We start from the raw sequence: 18,508 nt of genomic DNA on the forward strand, positions 1-18,508 counted from the left end.
AAAAGGTTTCACACACTCAAGGACTGAACTCCAGGCCAATTGTTTTTATATCCACAGATATAGGTGTTTTATTTTTAGAACCAACAGTTATAAAAGATATACTTTTCTTGTTATGAGTTCTCTCATGTAATTACTTTGCAAAGGAGAAATAAAGTTTGTGCACACCATTAATACAGTATTGACAGTAGGCAACACAATCCTAAAAAACACTATAGCGTTGAGCTCAATGAGTTTTCCACATGTAAGTACACTTGATCACTATATAGATTACTTTAGTAGTCCCAGGACTAGATCTTAGATTCAGTCCGGGGGTCTAAGCCGAAACCAGGTTAGCAAAAACGTTTTAGTTACTGTAGTGAATTTTCATGAATATAAAGCTGTTTTAAAAGTTCACACTTAAAAACTTTTCAAAGGAAATCTGACAATGTTATTCAATGGGAGAAATTCAGGTTGAAGGTAAAGTACGAGTGCGTTACCTTTGTAACCCAGCACTGGTCTCCTAGGGCCAGCACTGGGGTCTTAACTCAAAACAGGTAGGTAATCGCGTTTCAGTATTTCGTGTGATTTTTAAAGAATATTTCAAGTTTTCAAAAGTAGACAGAAGAAATTTCATAGAAAAGCACTTACTAGTAACCCTGCTAGGGATTACTTTTGCGATTCAGTACTGGGCTGAAAGGTACCGCACTGCCTTCTCTCCTGATCACAGGTGAGTCCTTCAGAATTCGGACTTTGGCTGATTTTATGTGAATATTTTCAGATTTCAAAACTTCACACATAAAATTTTCGAGTCAAAATGAGTCAAATTTATCCAATGGCAGGTAAATAAATTACCGGTTTCCAGGTGAGTACTTGGTTGGTGAAGTTAGGGTTCTGGGCAAAGACTCAGGGGTCCCCCAGGGTCAGGTAAGTACAGTTAGTTGGCTGCTGGCTAGCAGGCCACGCGGCTGTGGGAGCTGGGTTCCTGGTCACTTGCTCAGGGCAAGCGGGGAAGTTGGATAGGACACAGGGGTCACAGCCAGCGGCACTCGAGCGGCTGGGTGCAGGGTGCTTTTGAGCCATCGGGCGCTCAATGTTATCCAATGGGAAAGGTTAAAAAGGAACAAAGGCTGCAGACTCGGGGACGGAGACTCTCCAGGGGTGACAAGCACTTCGAGAGGTAAGTTGGGATCTTGAAGCACAGGTGGGTACCCAAAGGGAGGCACAGGGGGCTGTAGGGCGCCGGGTGCAGAGGTGTCTTTGGGTGTCGGAAAAGCTTACCCTCGGCTGGTCGCGGTTGGGGTGGCCCCTGGTTCTGAGTCTGCAGGAGTCAGCTGGTTCATCGAGGAGGGTCTTTGTGCTCTGGACTTTGTGTCCCAGTCGCCAGGAGGACGTCCTCGTGGTCTTGGTTCGGTTGGGCCTTGCCCGGGCTCAGCGGGTGCAGAGTGGGCTGGTCTGGAGCTTCCTGGTTGGCACCAGGTGGGTTGTTGCAGCAGAGCCTCTGCTGATGGAAGTCCCAGTCTTCAAGAGGGTCAAAGCGGGCAGCTCCACTGGGTGTCCCAAGGTTGCTGTCCGCAGGAGTAGCCGGGATTAAGCAGGAGCAGGATCGACAGGCCAGTAGGGATGGGGCCAAGTCAGTTGTTGTCGTCCTGTTGTTAGCAGCTGCACGGCGGGTCTTCTTCCTCTTGATCTTCTTTCTTCTTTTTGTATCGGGATCTGAGGAAGGAAGGTTCAGAGAGCCCCTGAATACTGAATTTAGGGGCATTACAGGTAGGGCAAGGACAGGGACCAATGGGTCCCTGCCCTGGGGTGGGTACACCCCCTAGCCTGCTCCTCCCCTGTGGGAGGGGGGCAGGAGCCTAGCTGTGATAAGGCAGGGCTCCCCATCTTCAAGATGGCCGGAACCCGGGGTCGTGCTTCACCTCGTCTCCCCCACCTGGCACAGGCTGGCACCCCCCGTTCCGGATGTAGTTTTTCCCGCCAGTCTTCCCGCCAGAGTGGGGGGCAGGACTGGTGGGGGCTGGTTGCTGGGTACAGCAAATGGTCTGGAGAAGCTCATAGAGGCGGCATGCCTTTGAAGCTTCTCCCTGCCCATACTGGGGAGGAGACCTAGCACCTCGCCCAGGATGTGCATTGTTGCAGGTCCAGGTTGCAGGTCCAGGAGAGCGGGGGCTCTCCTACCCAGGGGTCCAGCAACATGTCTGTTGTGTGGCAGCCTCTGCAGCCACTCAGCCACACGTGGATTGTAGGTTAGGGTTTCAGAGGGCATCTCTAAGATGCCCTCTCGTGCACTTTACATTAAATCCCACACTGGCATCAGTGCGGGTTTAATGTGCTGAGAAGTTTGATACCAAACTTGTCAGTCTTCAGTGGAGCCATTATGGTGCTGTGGAGTTCGTAATGCCAACCTCCCAGCACCACATACTCTTAATGGCATCACTGCACTTACAGTGCCCAAGAATGGCCCTGGGTACTGTAGGGGCACAGGGCTCATGCACCTGTGCCCACACCTCTGGCATAGGGCACCCAGCTAGAGAGGTGACTGAAAAATGCCAGGGCAGTGGGTTCTGTGGGCATGGCACACAGGGATTGAAACTGATATACACCGTAAAAGTACAGATAGGAATAACACTTTGCATTTCTCAAGTTTCTATCAGCCTTCGCTTAAAAGTCACTTTCCTTTTTCACAAATGTTACGTGCCAAAAGGATTACGTCTAATGAAACTCAAGCCATGTTTCGCATCAAAGAGATGAGTAAAAGGTTCAAAACCAGGGGATACCCAGACACCACTATTGAACAAGCTGAATCTCGAGTAGCCCTAATTCCCAGAGAGGAACTATTGAAACACACGCATAAGTCTGAAACCAACAGGATGGTATTAGTGTCAAAGTTTTCTATATCAAGCACAGCCTTGAAAAAGATCATTTTGAAATATTGGCCTATACTCGCCGTGGAGCTGGATTTCAATAACATGTTTAAGGATCCCCCTATTTTTGCCTACACCAGAAGTAACAACATGAGAGAAATATTGGCAAAAAAAAGTTTGGCATCAAGCATGAACAAAGGAACCAGACCATGCATGAACTGCAGTAATTGTAATAATGTCATGAAAGGGAATATAGTCACCCACCCTATGAAGGGTTTCAATATTAAGTTACAAACTAATGCAACATGTGACACCACCAACGTAATCTACATGATCAAATGCCCGTGCGGCAAAGTATACATTGGCAAAACTGAAAGAAAAATAAAAACAAGAATAAATTAACACAAGTCCAATATTAGGACAAAAAATGAGAAATCTGCCATTTCTGTACATTTTCATGAAATGCATCATCATATTTTACAATGAAAATTTATGATTTTAGAGACAGTTGAGAAATATGAGGGCAGAGACAATAATAAATACCTCTTACAGAGGGAAAATGCGTGGATTTACAGACTGCAATCCATGAAGCCATTCGGGCTTAATGATCGAACTGAATTTTCATGTTATTTGTAATAGGACCCTCTTGGTCTTTCATGATGCCTGTTCTCCTTTATGTGCATTTATACACTGTTTTCACACACTTGCATGGTTACACTTCCTGCACCCGTCACCAGATGCGTGCTTATATTTTGTTACCGTGTTGGTACCTTTCCAATATGGCCGCAAACTTTTTTATTTCACTTTTTTGTCCCTCTATTATGTTTACCCCACGCACTGTTTTTATCTCGGCGTTTTAAGCGCCAGCGGTCCGTGTACTTCCTTACACGCCCACCTCGCCTCGGATCCCTCAGACACTGAAGAACTGAACGTATCATTTGAAGTAAGTCGGCTTCGTGCCGCCCTTGGTCTAGCTCACGCATGTATTACCGGTTGACTGACTCTCTCACAGTTGGTCTCTCTTTTTTACTGTTTAGCATATACGCTTCCACATGTCCCAGGTATGTAAGTAATTTCCGTTTTCTTAATCGGGTTCACACTCGGGTTTGAATCACTCTTATCCGCCGCATGCACCACCACCTTGCACTTTCGTGATATTGGATCACATCAAGAGTTTGCATGTTAGACATTTTGTTACTACTGTTCAATTTATTTGGTTTTGTGTTTACAATATGCTGATAGCTATATCCTTCTATCATAGAGCTCCCAGATGAAGGGCAGACCTGCCCGAAATGCATTGGAGCATTTTTTGAAGCATTTATTCAGATGTATTTGATTTATTGAACTGAAGATCCTATGGAGAAGAGTCCATACACAAATTGATCTATTTGAATGATCGTAAGATATCTAATACATTTTGGAATCTAACTACTACAATTTATAGAGGAGTCCTTTTTTAAGGAACCTAAGGTGTGCCCGATACAGGGATGCTTCCAGATTTCTTTTGCTGCACTACAAGACTGTTATTGTTTAGACGTGATCTGGACGGACACGTTACCTGTTGGAGCACCCGACCTACATATGAACTTATCACTGTCCTTACTAGTTAAGCTGTGCACCCCTGTATCATCAGTAACACGTGATGTGTGCCATGTTGACTGTGGTTTTAGTTCTGTACTTAGGCACTCAGCCTGCAAAGGCAGTGTGTGGTTGTCAAGGTACAGGGCCCCTGAGGGTGGCAAAATAAATGCTGCAGCCCTCAGGGGTCTGCTCTGGTCACCATGCCCTGGGTACCTAGGGTACCAACTACTAGGGGCTGACAGGTGGCCATAGATGCCAATTGGGTTTTGTTTCAGTGCAGTTTTAGGGAAGGAACACGGGCCCTGGGTACCTGGTTGGCAGCAGCCCAGGGCACACTCAGGCAAAGCACATCAGCAATTCAGAAACAAGTGGGGGCATGCCAAGGCAAGAAAGATGGCACTTTCTCACACGACATGACTAATGAAGGAGACCATGGCATGCAGCAAGGAAACGATCCAGTCGGGATGGGCAGGGCCAAAAGGAGACAGGGCTGTAACAAAGAAGCCTAATTTTCAATCGGAGGCCAGCGTTTAGCATAAATGATGACGCAAGCCAATCACATTGATGGGCGGGGCTTCAACGCCACTTCAGAAATCTTATCGATTACAAAACGCCTCGCAGAGCGAGGAGCGCATGCGCGCTCCAACACTAGGCGAGACCAAAAAATAACAGCACTGCCTTGTGCGAAAATAGAACAGCAACAGATGCAGGAAGTGTCGTACGCCGATGACATCATCACTGGAGCTTGCACTAAACCGACTGTTCTGCAGAAGTTAGTTGTTCAAAACCACCCTTTCTTATGATTTATTCATTTCATTTTTACTCTCCCTGAACATCTCTAGTGGTAAACTTTGCAAATTGGAGCACTCTTGGTAATCAGTGAATATTGTATATTTCCACAAATACTTCTGAAACAAGTTGTTAATACAAGTAATTGGGAAATTAACTCCCAATCTAGGAGAATTGCTAAGGGAGTAGGTGCGCTACTTTTCATGCCTACTTCTTTCAATACAGGTCCTGAAGCATTAAATATAATTATTTAATACATTATTGAATATAAATGTTTTTCGCCTAATGAGGCCAAACACTTTCAGTACTATAGTTCACACAATTGTACACAGGCCCTGTCTTACTTTTACTAAACATTGTTTAGTAGACAGAGCAGTCAAAATTAACACGGGAGCTACCACTTATTAAACGTGGTAATATGAGTAGCTAAAAGGCTTTGCGGTGACTACTGCAGTACCACGGATTGAACAGTATACCTTAACACACAGTGCCCTTTCTGTTCGTTAGCATTGTGTTGCTTCTATGGTGTTCTTTCCCACTTGTGCTTCTCTCCTCCTGTTCTCCGTGTGCAGCTTTTCAGCTTCCTCCCTTGCACCTGCTCCTGTGATATCCTGTACTTTTGAGTTTAATAAAATCTTATTTTAAACACAATATACAAATAGAAGTGGCGTCAACCAACCCACAATGGTAAATACAAAAAAATAAAAAAATCTGATGCATGTGGGTGTTAGTGAACTAAAGGAACTATCATCACAGCTTTTACATTTTGTAAGTTGACTATGCCTCACAGCACCTGTATGCTGTGTAGGGCTGTCAAAAGGAATTGGCAAAGACATCATATTCCAAAAGTAAGGCCAATTGACTATGACAATCCTTGCAGATGATAACCACTTGCGCTTTCATTTGGAATGGGGTAGGCTACAACAGGCTTGTCCAGTCTTCCTCCATGCAGGCTTCTGTTCAGCAGAACATTATTCGTCCTGTCAAAATCAAGCATCCAATCAAATATTATGGGCAGTACAGCTCCAGAGTTTCTAGCGGGGCATGGAAATCGCATTTCTTCATATTCTAGTCTTTGGGGCTGGTTAGGAGGAGCAATCAGCAACAGTGGGGTGTCCAGGTTATGCTCATGTGATTTCCGTGTGGTGGGCTGTAGAAGTCAATAGCTAAGAAGATTTTCAGTGCATTTGAAACTGCAAGCAGTGTCTTGAAAGTGAATACAAGAAGGGATGGTTCTTATCCAGTTTTGAGTATTCAAATCCAGTTTTGAGTATTGGAATGAAGCTAGGGCCAATCAAAGGTTGTGTAGTTTTCAGAATACATAACCTTGGACAGTCAATGCTGGGCACATCACCTGCAGAAGCAGAGGAGTCAGCCAACGAATGGTCCAAAGGATGTATATTTAAGGAGAGATATGCAAGACTTCATAAGTATGGCCTTTCTTAATTCCAGACAAGCCTCTGTCCCATCCAAAGGAGGAAACTACAGTTGACCTCAGGATAGTGTTTTGGACTACCCATGCTCCAGACATCCCAGGAAGGGATATGATATACCCTGGCAAATCATGGTGCAGTGCAGCCCCAGCTGGTCGAACAAGTTTAGGTCAGACTTTTGTTTACTTGTATATCTTTAGCTTACCGTAGATTCCATACAGAAATCAAACTTCTGCTGGGTAGAATGCTCTGGAGCTGATCTGAGGAGTCAAAAGTCAGAAGGTCCTTAGCCATGTGCAGGGAACCACCATTTTTAAAACAAAATTATGTGGCTATGCATAGGATACTATTCACATGCATAGAGTCCATGAACACAACACCTAAACCCAAACATATAACACTCAAAGCATAGGTTATACCAAAATATTCAGTAGACATTTCTCGCAAGGTTAAAAAAAAAATGCCTTTGCACATGCCATAAACTCTGTCTCTTCATAGCCTGGTGTAGGAGCAGCATATAACGCAATGAATGGATTGAAGATCTGACACCAAAAAGCTGACAATCACGTGCACAAAACCTTGGGAAATATATGTTGCCTTTTTCTTGTTGTTTTTTGTCATTTTGTGACATTAGGAGCACTCGCTGCCAAATTGTTAAATACTTTTTAAATTACCTTTCCTGATATTTTAAAAATATAGCTGCTTACTTGCACTTTAAAACTGATGCGCATCATCTCGCTGCTTTAGCGAGAATAGAAAATCGGCGTTCTCGCTTCGCACCATCTTGGGTGTAGGGTCTTGGGACTGGCCGCACTTCCGGGGTTGCGCTCTAGTGTTTGGGCGCTTGCCTGCCTATTTAGAACAGGCAATGCAAGCACGCAGCACGCGCGTGCAGCGAGTGTGGCGATGGCGCACCGGTCGCGTGCCAGAGGCAAGCCCGTCTGCACCCGTCCGCGCCACGGTCACGCACAGCGCAGCTACGCTGCCTGTGGCAGTTAAAACCAGGGCAGGATAAAATATTCCAGGGAACAGTTACTTGTTATAGGTAAGAAGGATGAAGGGGGGATCTGCCCACCGCCTATTGCTATGGGTCACTGTAGAAGTACTTTAATCTGCGGGATGATTCATTGCAGATCCCTGGTGAAACATTATCAAGAGGTGTCCGACGAGTTAGAAAACGTGGATCTAGACGTTCTCTTTTTAACAGAAACATGGACTAGTAGTGAGTCGTTGGTACAAATGGGCTTTGCTTGCCCAGACGGATATAGCATTTTTCACAAACCAAGGACTGTTGGGAGAGGAGGGGGGGTTGGGGTGATTTTTAAGGAAAAATTGAATTTCTCACCTTTACAAGTAGATGATGTTACTGGAATTGAACGGTTGGGCTTCTCACTGCAAGAGGCTAAAGGTTGGCTACTCACAGGGGTGGTCTGTTATAGACCCCTGGGCACAGACACCCAGTTTCAAGATCTGTTCAACTCCATCACTGACCTGAGCGTAACCCATTCGAGAATGATCGTATTAGGGGATTTTAACTTATAGGATAATGGCAGCCTAGATAACCATTTGAGAGATTTAAGGCACACTTGTGAGAACATTAATTTACATCAAATGGTCCTACAACCGACTCATCTAGGAGGACATGTCTTAGATCTCCTGTTTACGAACCAGGCCGAGACTGAGGTGGTCGATGTTCTGCCTCAAAGCTGGACCGACCACTCTTTAGATCATTTCTGTATCACGACACCTAGTTTAGAGGATAATAATAACCAGTCATCGACCTATTAAAAGGGAAGAGAATGGGCCAAGCTGGTGAAAAATAGGGCACTGCCGATCTTTTAGGATCAGAATCTTTTTACTCCCTCTGCCCCTGTAGGTGAAAATTACCAGACTTATTGTAATTATATAGCAGGAACCCTGGATTTAATGGTTCCAGTAAAACGTTTCAAAAACAGGAAAAAAATGTCTGCTCCCTGGTATAATGATGAATTAAAACAGCTACGGGTAGTATGCAAAAAGGCCATGAGGAAATGGAGGAGGGCCTACTTTGAATCAGATATGAAAGCCTTGAAATCGGTACAGGCCCAGTATTGTCAGGGCCAAAGCAGACCTCTATGCTAAATCTATTCTGCAAGCTCCAAATAGCACAAAAGCGCTTTTTAATATTTTTAGGGATTTATCTAGTCCTGCTTGCACGAGCAATAAGGTGGTCGCATCTCAGAAACTCTGCGATGAGATTGCAACTTTTTTTGAGGAAAAAATAACAAAAATTGTTGGAGAACTACATCCTGATGGTCCGGATGATTTAGCCTGGATGTAAGATGCAGGATCTCAGATAGATACCTCTTTGGATATCTTTCATGCCCCATGGAGGATTCTTTCAACCAGCTTGCTCAAAGTATATCCTCGGGTTCGCCGTTAGAACCTCTTCCAAATAAAATCTGGAAAATGTTTGGTCAAGAAACCTTTCCCTGGCTATGGAAGATTTGTTGTCAGTCGCTGGAGGAAGGAGAGGTACCAGAGATTTGGAAACAAGCAGTAGCAACTCCTTTGCTTAAAAATCCCATCCCTGGACCCTACTAATCCAGCAAATTTCAGACCAATTTCTATACTGCCATACCCGATTAAAATCTTAGAGAAGACAGTTAGTAAAAGTCTATCATGCTACCTTGAAGACAACTTCCTGCTGGACAGGGACCAATATGGCTTCCGCCCGGGACACGGTTCCGAGACTGCCTTGGCAACCGTAATGAACAATCTACGAATGCGTGCTGACAATGGGAATTCCTCTGTCCTAGTGTTATTGGACATGTCAGCCGCATTCGATACGGTGAGCCATACCGTGTTAGCGGAGAGACTGAAAAGTATAGGGGTTAAAGGATGGGCCTTGCAGTGGTTACTATCTTATTTGTCAGGAAGACAACAGGCTGTGTCTTTGACGCCGTTCACCTCAGGCATGTCCCCAGTGCATTATGGGGTGCCACAGGGCTCGGCGATTAGCCCAATTCTTTTCAATATCTACCTGTACCCTCTATTCCCGCTTATTAAATCTTACGTGGTAGACCTGGTCAACTATGCAGATGATACCCAACTGGTGTTCTCCCTGGAGGGGAAACAAGCAGTATCTATGGATACCTTCCAGGAGTGTGTGCCCTAGACTGCTGGTTGGCTTAGGAAAAATACCCTACAGTTTAATGGGGGAAAACAGAGGTCGTGTACTGTCCTGCCACCAGAATGTCTTGTCATCTATCTGTGGAGTTCAAACTCACCCCCGAGGAGGAACCCCTGACCCCGGCTAAAGTGGTGTGTAACTTGGGGGTCATGGTGGATGAAAATCTTCAAATAGACTCACAAGCTAATAAAACGGCCAGTATTTGCCTCGCCTTGCTACGCATGCTACGGAAGGTTCTTTCGTTACTTCCAAAAGACACTCGATCTCTCGCAGTGAGAAGTGTAATCTTGAGTAGTCTGGATTACTGCAACTCCCTGTGCCTGGGGGCGCCACAATACATTGTGCAGGGGTTGCAGAGAGTCCAGTGTATGGCTGAAAAGTTGGTGCTAAACAGACAGCGTAGGTCCTCCATGACATTGGCCCTGAGAGATCTTCATTGGCTTCCTATCAAGGAGAGAATCTGCTTTAAATCTCTCTGCATTGTATACAGGGCAGCACATGGTCAGGGTCCTGTCCCCCTGCAGGAGAAGTTTACCTGGTATAATCCTGGAAGGCAGCTCCACTCTTTGAATGTAAATCTGATAACAACTACCAGATTTAAGAGATCTCGGATGGGGGGGCTGAGCCTTTGGTGTGACTGCCTCGAGCTTATGGAATGAGCTACCTCTGGACCTTAGATAGGCAAGTTCTCTGACCTGCGTTTAGGAAGAGCCTGGAAACCTGGCTATTTCCAAGGGGTGAGCTTTAGATCTTTTCACTGAGAATTAATTCTGCTTTGTGATGTCTACTCGACAATCCAAGCGCCAGGATACCCGTAGGGTGGCAGTTTTGCGCTATATAAGTTTTTCATTCATTAATTCATTCATTCATCAGTAGTAGCACATTTTAAGCATACCCTCCTCTAACAGAATGTTACACTCTACTGGGGGAACAATAAAATCATACTGGTTCTTCACCCATCATGTCAGGATGCAGGTCACTGGGTATAAAATACACAGTGCAGTCTGGAATGTATAAGATGTGGGTATGCAGTCAAGTCAACAATCCATGATGGACTTTTATCCCCAAAGCTATAGTTTTTGCAATTGCAGCAGAAGTGCTGGGTTTGAGGTAAATTCACATAAGCCGGGGCATGGTGGTAGTTGGAGGACCAATTAAGGTGTCCATTACTGTGACACCACAGCTCTTGGGTGGACTTCATGGATCTTGGTGCTCCTTTGATGTGCAGCACTTAGTGCTTCCATAAGGCACATCAACGAGTCTTCCGGTGAGGCATTGCTCCACCCCACAGGTACATCACTATGATGCAAATCTGAGTGTTCTACTGCTGCGCTTCATGCTGTCCTCACTAATACACATCACACGCTGCTTTCTGTTGTGCAACTTACTTTGTGCCACTGATGCACACTCCCCTATGCAACCTGCTGCCCAAGTTTGTGTATAAATCTTGGTCTATTTTCACTTTTTAATAACTGTATGTTTGGTGAGTTGTGTGCGTGGTCATCTGGTCTTTGTGGGTGTGTTTTTCTGGGTTCGTGTACCATACCATGTTGCACCGATTTGTGCCTCTTTGTGCATGCACTTAAAAAGCAAATCCTGATGGTTTGTCAATGCTTAGTATATATAACTATTTTGACTGAGTGTTAAAAAAACACAAATTGAAGTTCCACATACATGATAGAATACAGCATGTACAGGATACAGGAGAAGAAAGAAATTAACAGGCAAGGTCTGAACACATTTTGTAAATAGAAAGTTGCACATTATCATTTATATTATTTTTAACAGGACAATTTCTGCTTAAGATAAAAAGTTGACCTACTCTGACCTTTCATAAGCTGCAGAGAGTGGAGATCAATTACATGAAAAATCCCGAATGTTCACACAATCTGACTCCTAAGCAAAGCAAAATACATTACAGCAATGCATGGGCGGGGAAAAGCATGCCTCCTGATTTGCTTAAACACAGTTATCTCTCTTCCATTTCTACGAAGATTAATATCGTAGAAAAGAAAGAGGGTCAACAGTGTGTAGAATTCAAAGAATGAAGGTAGACTCAGTTGTAGCTGTATCCAAGTTGAAGGTTTATTTTTGGGATGAAATATGAACAGGATGGACAGCATAGTAATCCAAGTTATCAAGTACAGCATAGTAAACCCCAATGGGAGCAGCAGCCCTGCTGCTCAGCCTACATACAGCAAATAACAGATAAACGTAAACATGCACAGGAGGAACAATCTATGACATCACAAGACTGGCTGAGCAGCAGAGACCAGAAAACAGAGAAAGGACAAAGAAGGATACCACACACCTCCCTCCCTAACGAAGACAATAGCAAATAAGGAAGCGAGAGGTAAGACTGAAAGAACACAAAAGAGAAGAAAAAGAAAAGCAATTAAAAAGACAAAACACACACACCCTTTCAACAGTAGGGAGAAATGTTTCATCATATGAAACATAAAAGAAGTGGGTTTGATCCCAGAAAAAGTGCCCAACACCCAGAACAACCAAAAAGTATGGCGCCAACAAAAAATGCAAAGAATAAGTCAAAAAGTTCACTTAGCTTGGTTTGAGTCCACCACCAGACAAAAGCAAATGGAAAGGTGGAGCGAAAGTGCCCTGTACAAGGGATTTGGGAATTCATCACAAGACAAAAAACCACCACCACACAGAAAAGGTTTTGGCGCAACTATAAAGCCCATCACCTGAAAACGCAAACGTACTTGGAAATGTAAAATGCCCCCACATGGAGCTTAAAAATCATGCTCACAACAAACCACTTCAAATAAAGGTTTACCGCCACAATAGTTTAGGACGCATGAACAATGCAATCCCAGCACTAGAAGGCGTAAAAAGAATTGAGCACCTCAGTGGCCCATCACAAGAAAACATAAAATGTAAAAGAAACACTGTCAAAATAGTTAGAGCTAAATAACTTGCTCACCACCACCAAGTCAAAGAATTGAGCCCCTTAATGGCTCAGTACTAGAAAATTTCAACTTTAAAAGGACATGTCAAAAATATTAGAGCTAAATAGCTTGCTCACCACCGGAAAAAATGCACATAATTGGAGGTCGCAATGCAACACCCCAACAAAGGTTAAGGAAAATCAACATATCCAAAAACCATCAACAAATTATCAGAAAAGGTTTGATACACACAATGCCCACTACTAGTAAACCCATACACAGGGTAGTAAAGAAAACTCAGCCACTTCCAAATTATTGACAGTACTTAATAAAGTAGAAGGACATCAAAAGTACGGTAGAAACTCATCAGCCGTTAACAGAGGAGAAAAGAGGAAACATCATTAAATTGTAGGAAGAACAACATGCAAAAGCAGCATGTCACCATGACAGAAAAGTGTATAATAAGCATAAAATAAAGCATACATTAGGCATACGGTATAAATCAAGGATGCATGAAATAAGAACAAAAGCACTTTTCAAAATCTGCAATTAAAGAAACACAGTAATGAAGTGTGAACCGTAATAAACATGTAAAAAGTACATCAGGTGTGCGTGTCACCGCAGATCAGAAGGAGTGATGACATGCTCTGTTTGCCCTAAAGATGGTGTCACATAGAAGGCATAAAGAAGACACAATCTTCATCAGAGGAAGCATGAGTCATGAGAGGAAACAGCGGAATCCTCAAAGTTCCGTTTGTTATATTTGCCGGCAACAGGTGCCGAAAAGATCGGAGATTTTGAACGACCCACAACAAAGAAAACAAGAAGAGCACTTCCGCCCTTCTGATGCACAGTGAGTGATGAGTGACCGTCTCTTCTTCTTGCATTTGCCACATCAGACGTGGTTGGCATCAGGAAGTGGTGGAAGCCAACCAAAGCATCCAATTTCAAAAAAGTAACCTCAAGCTGCATTTCCCAGTTGTCACATCATACCTCATTCTTGTTTGATGCATCATGTGAATTTACATCCTAGACTTCATAGCTGGGATAAAACACTCTAATCACTACATTATTTGAGAATAAACACTAGCATGGTGTATTCACATCAAGTAAAAAAATCCTTCAAGAAAACCTCAAAATAATAAATGTTCTGCACACAGCCTCTGGATCCACTCATACAACAGGACATTCATCTGATACAATATTTGCCTCACTCACAAGACTTTAGTAACTGGGTCATATCCTGTCACCTGGGCTGACCATCATTTAACTTACTTCAAAGGGTCAGCTCACTAATTAAAATAAGTCAAAACAAATCACCATATGACTGCCAGATCTTGGAAGAAACTGGACATTTCCTCCTTAAGCACTACAATATCTTGTATTTTAACTGCCAGCATTCCAGTAACTGCTGAACATTTCAATGCTGGGCCGTCAACTCCTTCTGATGAACTTACACCACTGAAATCAATCCCAGCCATGAAATCTTTCAGAAAACCTGGCTAGATAGCACCCGAAATAGGATCACTGATATTAAATAGAAGAAACCTTGAAGCCAATAGCAACAGTAAAATGGCACAAATGTTATAAGAGAACTGTGAAGAAAGCAAAAAACAACACTACTTAACGCTAAATCACAGCAGCTTCTGGCCCGCCAAAAATATACTCCTATGTTAAAACAAATATTGTTATAATAGAACCCTACATTCAGGCTCTCTCAATCTTCTTGTTGTGCATACATTTTGGAAGGTTAGATTGGGAGATCGCACTTTCTAGGTGATTACTGCACAGGCCTAAAACATACTCCCTATAGTATTACAGATGGAGCCTGTTTCTCTTCACAGCACTGGGAAGCATAACACTCTGCATAAAAGACAGCACCTGGCGTAAGGCTATTAACTCATCTTTATTAATTCCTCAGCTTTTATACATGACCTACTGATGTGGAGCTACTCTCCACACATCCTTTTCTCTCTACTTCTCTCGGTGTAGTAAGAGACAAACCAGTGTTTTCTGCCTCCTGGATGTTGACAGTGGTTTGTATTGAGAAGTGTGTTTGTTGGTGGGTGGGGTGAGTATTATTCCCTCTCCACGGCTGGAAGATAGCATCCATGGGCTCTTGTATCCTTTCATTTGTTTAGTTTGCCTCACCTACTCCCAGTTGCCTATAAGAATGTTGAAGTCATTGGCCATCTGGGCATCTGCATGTTCATTTCTCATTCCCCTTTCCTTGACAATGATATGTCTCTGCCAACACTTCTCAGCCTTTCTTACGGAGGGATGAGACAACATTTCCCCAACATTTCTGGGTAATTTCCCATACATTTGCTCATATTCTCTGAGTTAGTTGAGTCAGCCCGGCCACCTCCATAACAGGTGACGGTATAACGTTCATGTCTTGATATGAAAATAACTGACATGACAGGTTGTGGGGTAGGTGATTTTTTGGAGTCATCAGCATGTGATGTGCAGTGCTGAACAGGAGAGAAAGTTCTCTGATTCCATTGTGCATTCAGGTGATTGACAGCATGGGCATTTTTTCGATATAGAGGTGCCATATGATTCTGCTGACCTGAGTGATTGTGCTGACATACTTTCTAAATCAGACTAGTCTTATGGTGATTTTCTTTGAGGAAGTTCTTATGGGTGGGGTCTGACTGGTGAGTCTCTTGAGATGATGGACTTTGATGAACTGCTCCTTGAGTCAGAGATATCTTTGGGCGGTTTCTTTGGGTTCATCTCTCGAAGTGTTTTATGTGCTCTTCCACCGGGGGTGCTATTCCATAGCTGAGTGTTTTATTCATTTTGTTTGGCTGCAGTGTATTTTATTTCCTCTCTTGTGATGTTAACTGTGGCCTCTCAGTTTTCTCTTTATTGACGTGGGTGTCTCTAATGTGTTTGTATGCCGGTTTTTGGAGTCTGGTTTAACTGCCCAATCTTTGGTGGTTTGTTTCTTCTTCTCACTTGTTGAGCGTGCTTTCAACTGTACCATGTGTGTGATCTTTCCCAATGCTTGATCCTTCTATGGAAAAGTCTGAAAAACTCGATGAATGGTTGATGTTTTGGGTGTGTTTGTATGCTGGTTTCCGGAGTCGGGTGAATTGCCCAATCTTCTGTAGTTTGTTTCTTCTTCTCGCTTGTTGGGCATGCTATAGTCTGTGCTTTTTGTGTGATCTGTCCTACTGCTTGATGCTTCTTCAGAATAGTCTGGGAAGTTTGATGAATGGCTCATTGAAGTTATTTCAGTGTGGCTGTCATTATCCCTGATTGTCCAGGTCTTTTATTTCCTATCCTCCTCTGCCAAGTGCATTATTGAATCTGAGTATTTTCTGTCACGTTGTCTATAGTGAAATCTTGTCTCTGGTGTGTCTTTGACCCAACTCTTTCCCTCTCTTTTGGTCTGTTGGTCTTTACTCACTGACATGAGTAGTATCTAATTTCTCTGGTCCTCCCTTCTTGCATTGAGGTGCAATTCTCTTGCTTTGGCCCGATTTCCCGCTTTGGCTCTCCTGATGATGTTCTTTGGTGAGGCCTGCTTTTGGAGGATCTTGCACTTCCTGTCTGATGTTAAACAGCTCTCAATTACCATGAGTCAATTTGCATGCTCATTTGTGAATGTATTAAAATTGCAGTATTGTACCAGACTTTGTAACCTTGTAATGAGATGTGTTAATGATTCACTTGCTTCCTGGAATGATGACTTGAAGATGAGGCATTCTTGATCCACATCATTCTTAGTGTTGAAATGGGCACATACTGTCTCTTTGAGTTTTTCATATATCCCTATGTCCTTTGTTGAAAAGGCCCTGATTAGGCATCAGCCTTCATGACCCAATAGCTGAAGTAGTAGCTGCAGCCATTTTTTGTTTCTTCGCTCACCGGCTGCTTCAAGAAATTTATCCGATGACTCCAGCCATCAATTCTATTTGGGACCCAAACTCTAGGTGGCGGTCTCTGTAGCTCAGCGTGGCTATTCATTGCAAGGGTTAGCTTTTTGTGTTTCTTTTCCCACTGGCATAATGGTGGAATTTGCTAGTATGATGGTTTCACATGACTGCTCACTATGATGGTTGCCATGTGTGCACTTTGTTATGTATTATTAGTTAGCACTCTCAGGTCTTGATCTTGTGTGTTAGTTGCCTTTGTGTGTTTCAGTGGTGTGTCTATTCCCGGCACACCTCACTTTGTTGCTAATCCCGCTGGTGTTGCTTTTCTTTAGATTCTGGAAGAGCTCACTAAAATGTGGCTGCCATATTCTTTCTGGAAGCTTCACATTTTCCTTCTAAAGCTGTTCTGACTTTGGTGCTCCCCAGCTATGTGTATTCCTTCCAGAATTCAACCTGGCTAGGTGTCGGTTCTTAGTATAACTCTTTTAGTAGGCTTCAATGTGCTATTCCTGGATTGCCTGATTCCAATATGACTGCCATATTGATTGTAGTGGGTTTGTCTCATGGTGCCTGTTCTCAAGATGGCCCCCCATAGCCTTCAATGGACTATCCCTCAAATTGCCTGATTACAAAATGGATGCTGCTCAGCCGAAGCATGCATGGCTTATAGCGCATAGAATTCCTGCTTTCCTTTAATGCTGCTTGCTAGCTGCAGGAACGTTGTGCTTCCTCAGCACTGGTACTGTCTTTTGTTACTTGCCTCCTTTGTGTGCAGGCATGATCTTTGATCCCACCCTCGTCACCAGTTATCCTGTTCTAGATTGGTTTCTCTTCACAGCACTGGCAAGCATAACACTCTGCATAAAAGACAGCACCTGGTATAAGGCAATTGACTTATCTTTATTAATTCCTCAGCTCTTATACATGGCCTACTGATGTGGAGCTAGTCTCCACACGTCCTCTTGTCTCTGCTTCCCTCGATGTAGTTAGCGGGAAACCAGTGCTTCCTGTCTCCTCCCAGGAAGCTCCTGGCATCTCACTTCTGTCTGGGCCAGCTAGAGCACTGACCTACTTATATAACAATGTCCTTTTCAAGAACCCATAACAGAGACAAATCATTTTACATTTCTCAAGGCTCAATAACTCAGACAGACTCCTATATTTACTTCTTCAGCGCCCAAACGCCTTTGGGTAGTCATGTGCTCAATAAATTAATAATAATATTTAATAATAGTAACAAAGGAACTTCACAAATGCATAAATCTTTGGCAAAACAATTATTCAAAAAGCAAATGATGACTTCTGACCAAGACGGAGGCTCGTTCAGTTGGTGAGCTTACTGCTCTGAATCCCATCGCCCAGTTGGGCTGTATCCAGTGCCGTTGGCAATTCAAAGAGGCTGTTATAAGGCAGCCAGGACCCCAAGGAAGGGAAACACAGCCCTACGACACCCCGATTTAAATGGTGGTGCATAGGAATTAAACTATTCAGTTAAGTCCCAGCACCCCAAGAAAACAGCTGTAAGGAAGGCAAGGCAGTGCCAGAAAACGTACCAGGAATAGAGGTGGCAGTGAGAGTGAAGAGTAAGAGGATAGCACAACAAACACCAAAAATGAAAGAAAAGAAGGTGACAGGAACTGCAGCCAGCACCACTCAAACTAGAATCCTGGTGGTGGGGGTAGGATGGAACAGCTGCGAAACAGTCCTGGAAGACTGGCATTAAAATATCATAGTTTCTAGAACGTTTGCAAAGGTGTGTAGAGGAGTTGGAGGAAGGGGGAAGGAAAACACTTTGTGCGGCCCTGCTCTTCTGGGTCTCTCACCCACTAGAACATTTCCTGGGACGAGTTTGGGGCACTACTCCCTTGACCCCTTATGAACCACACAAATATAT

The sequence above is a fragment of the Lissotriton helveticus genome, chromosome 4_1 (assembly GCF_964261635.1).
Source record: "Lissotriton helveticus chromosome 4_1, aLisHel1.1, whole genome shotgun sequence".
NCBI classification, from domain to species: domain Eukaryota; kingdom Metazoa; phylum Chordata; class Amphibia; order Caudata; family Salamandridae; genus Lissotriton; species Lissotriton helveticus.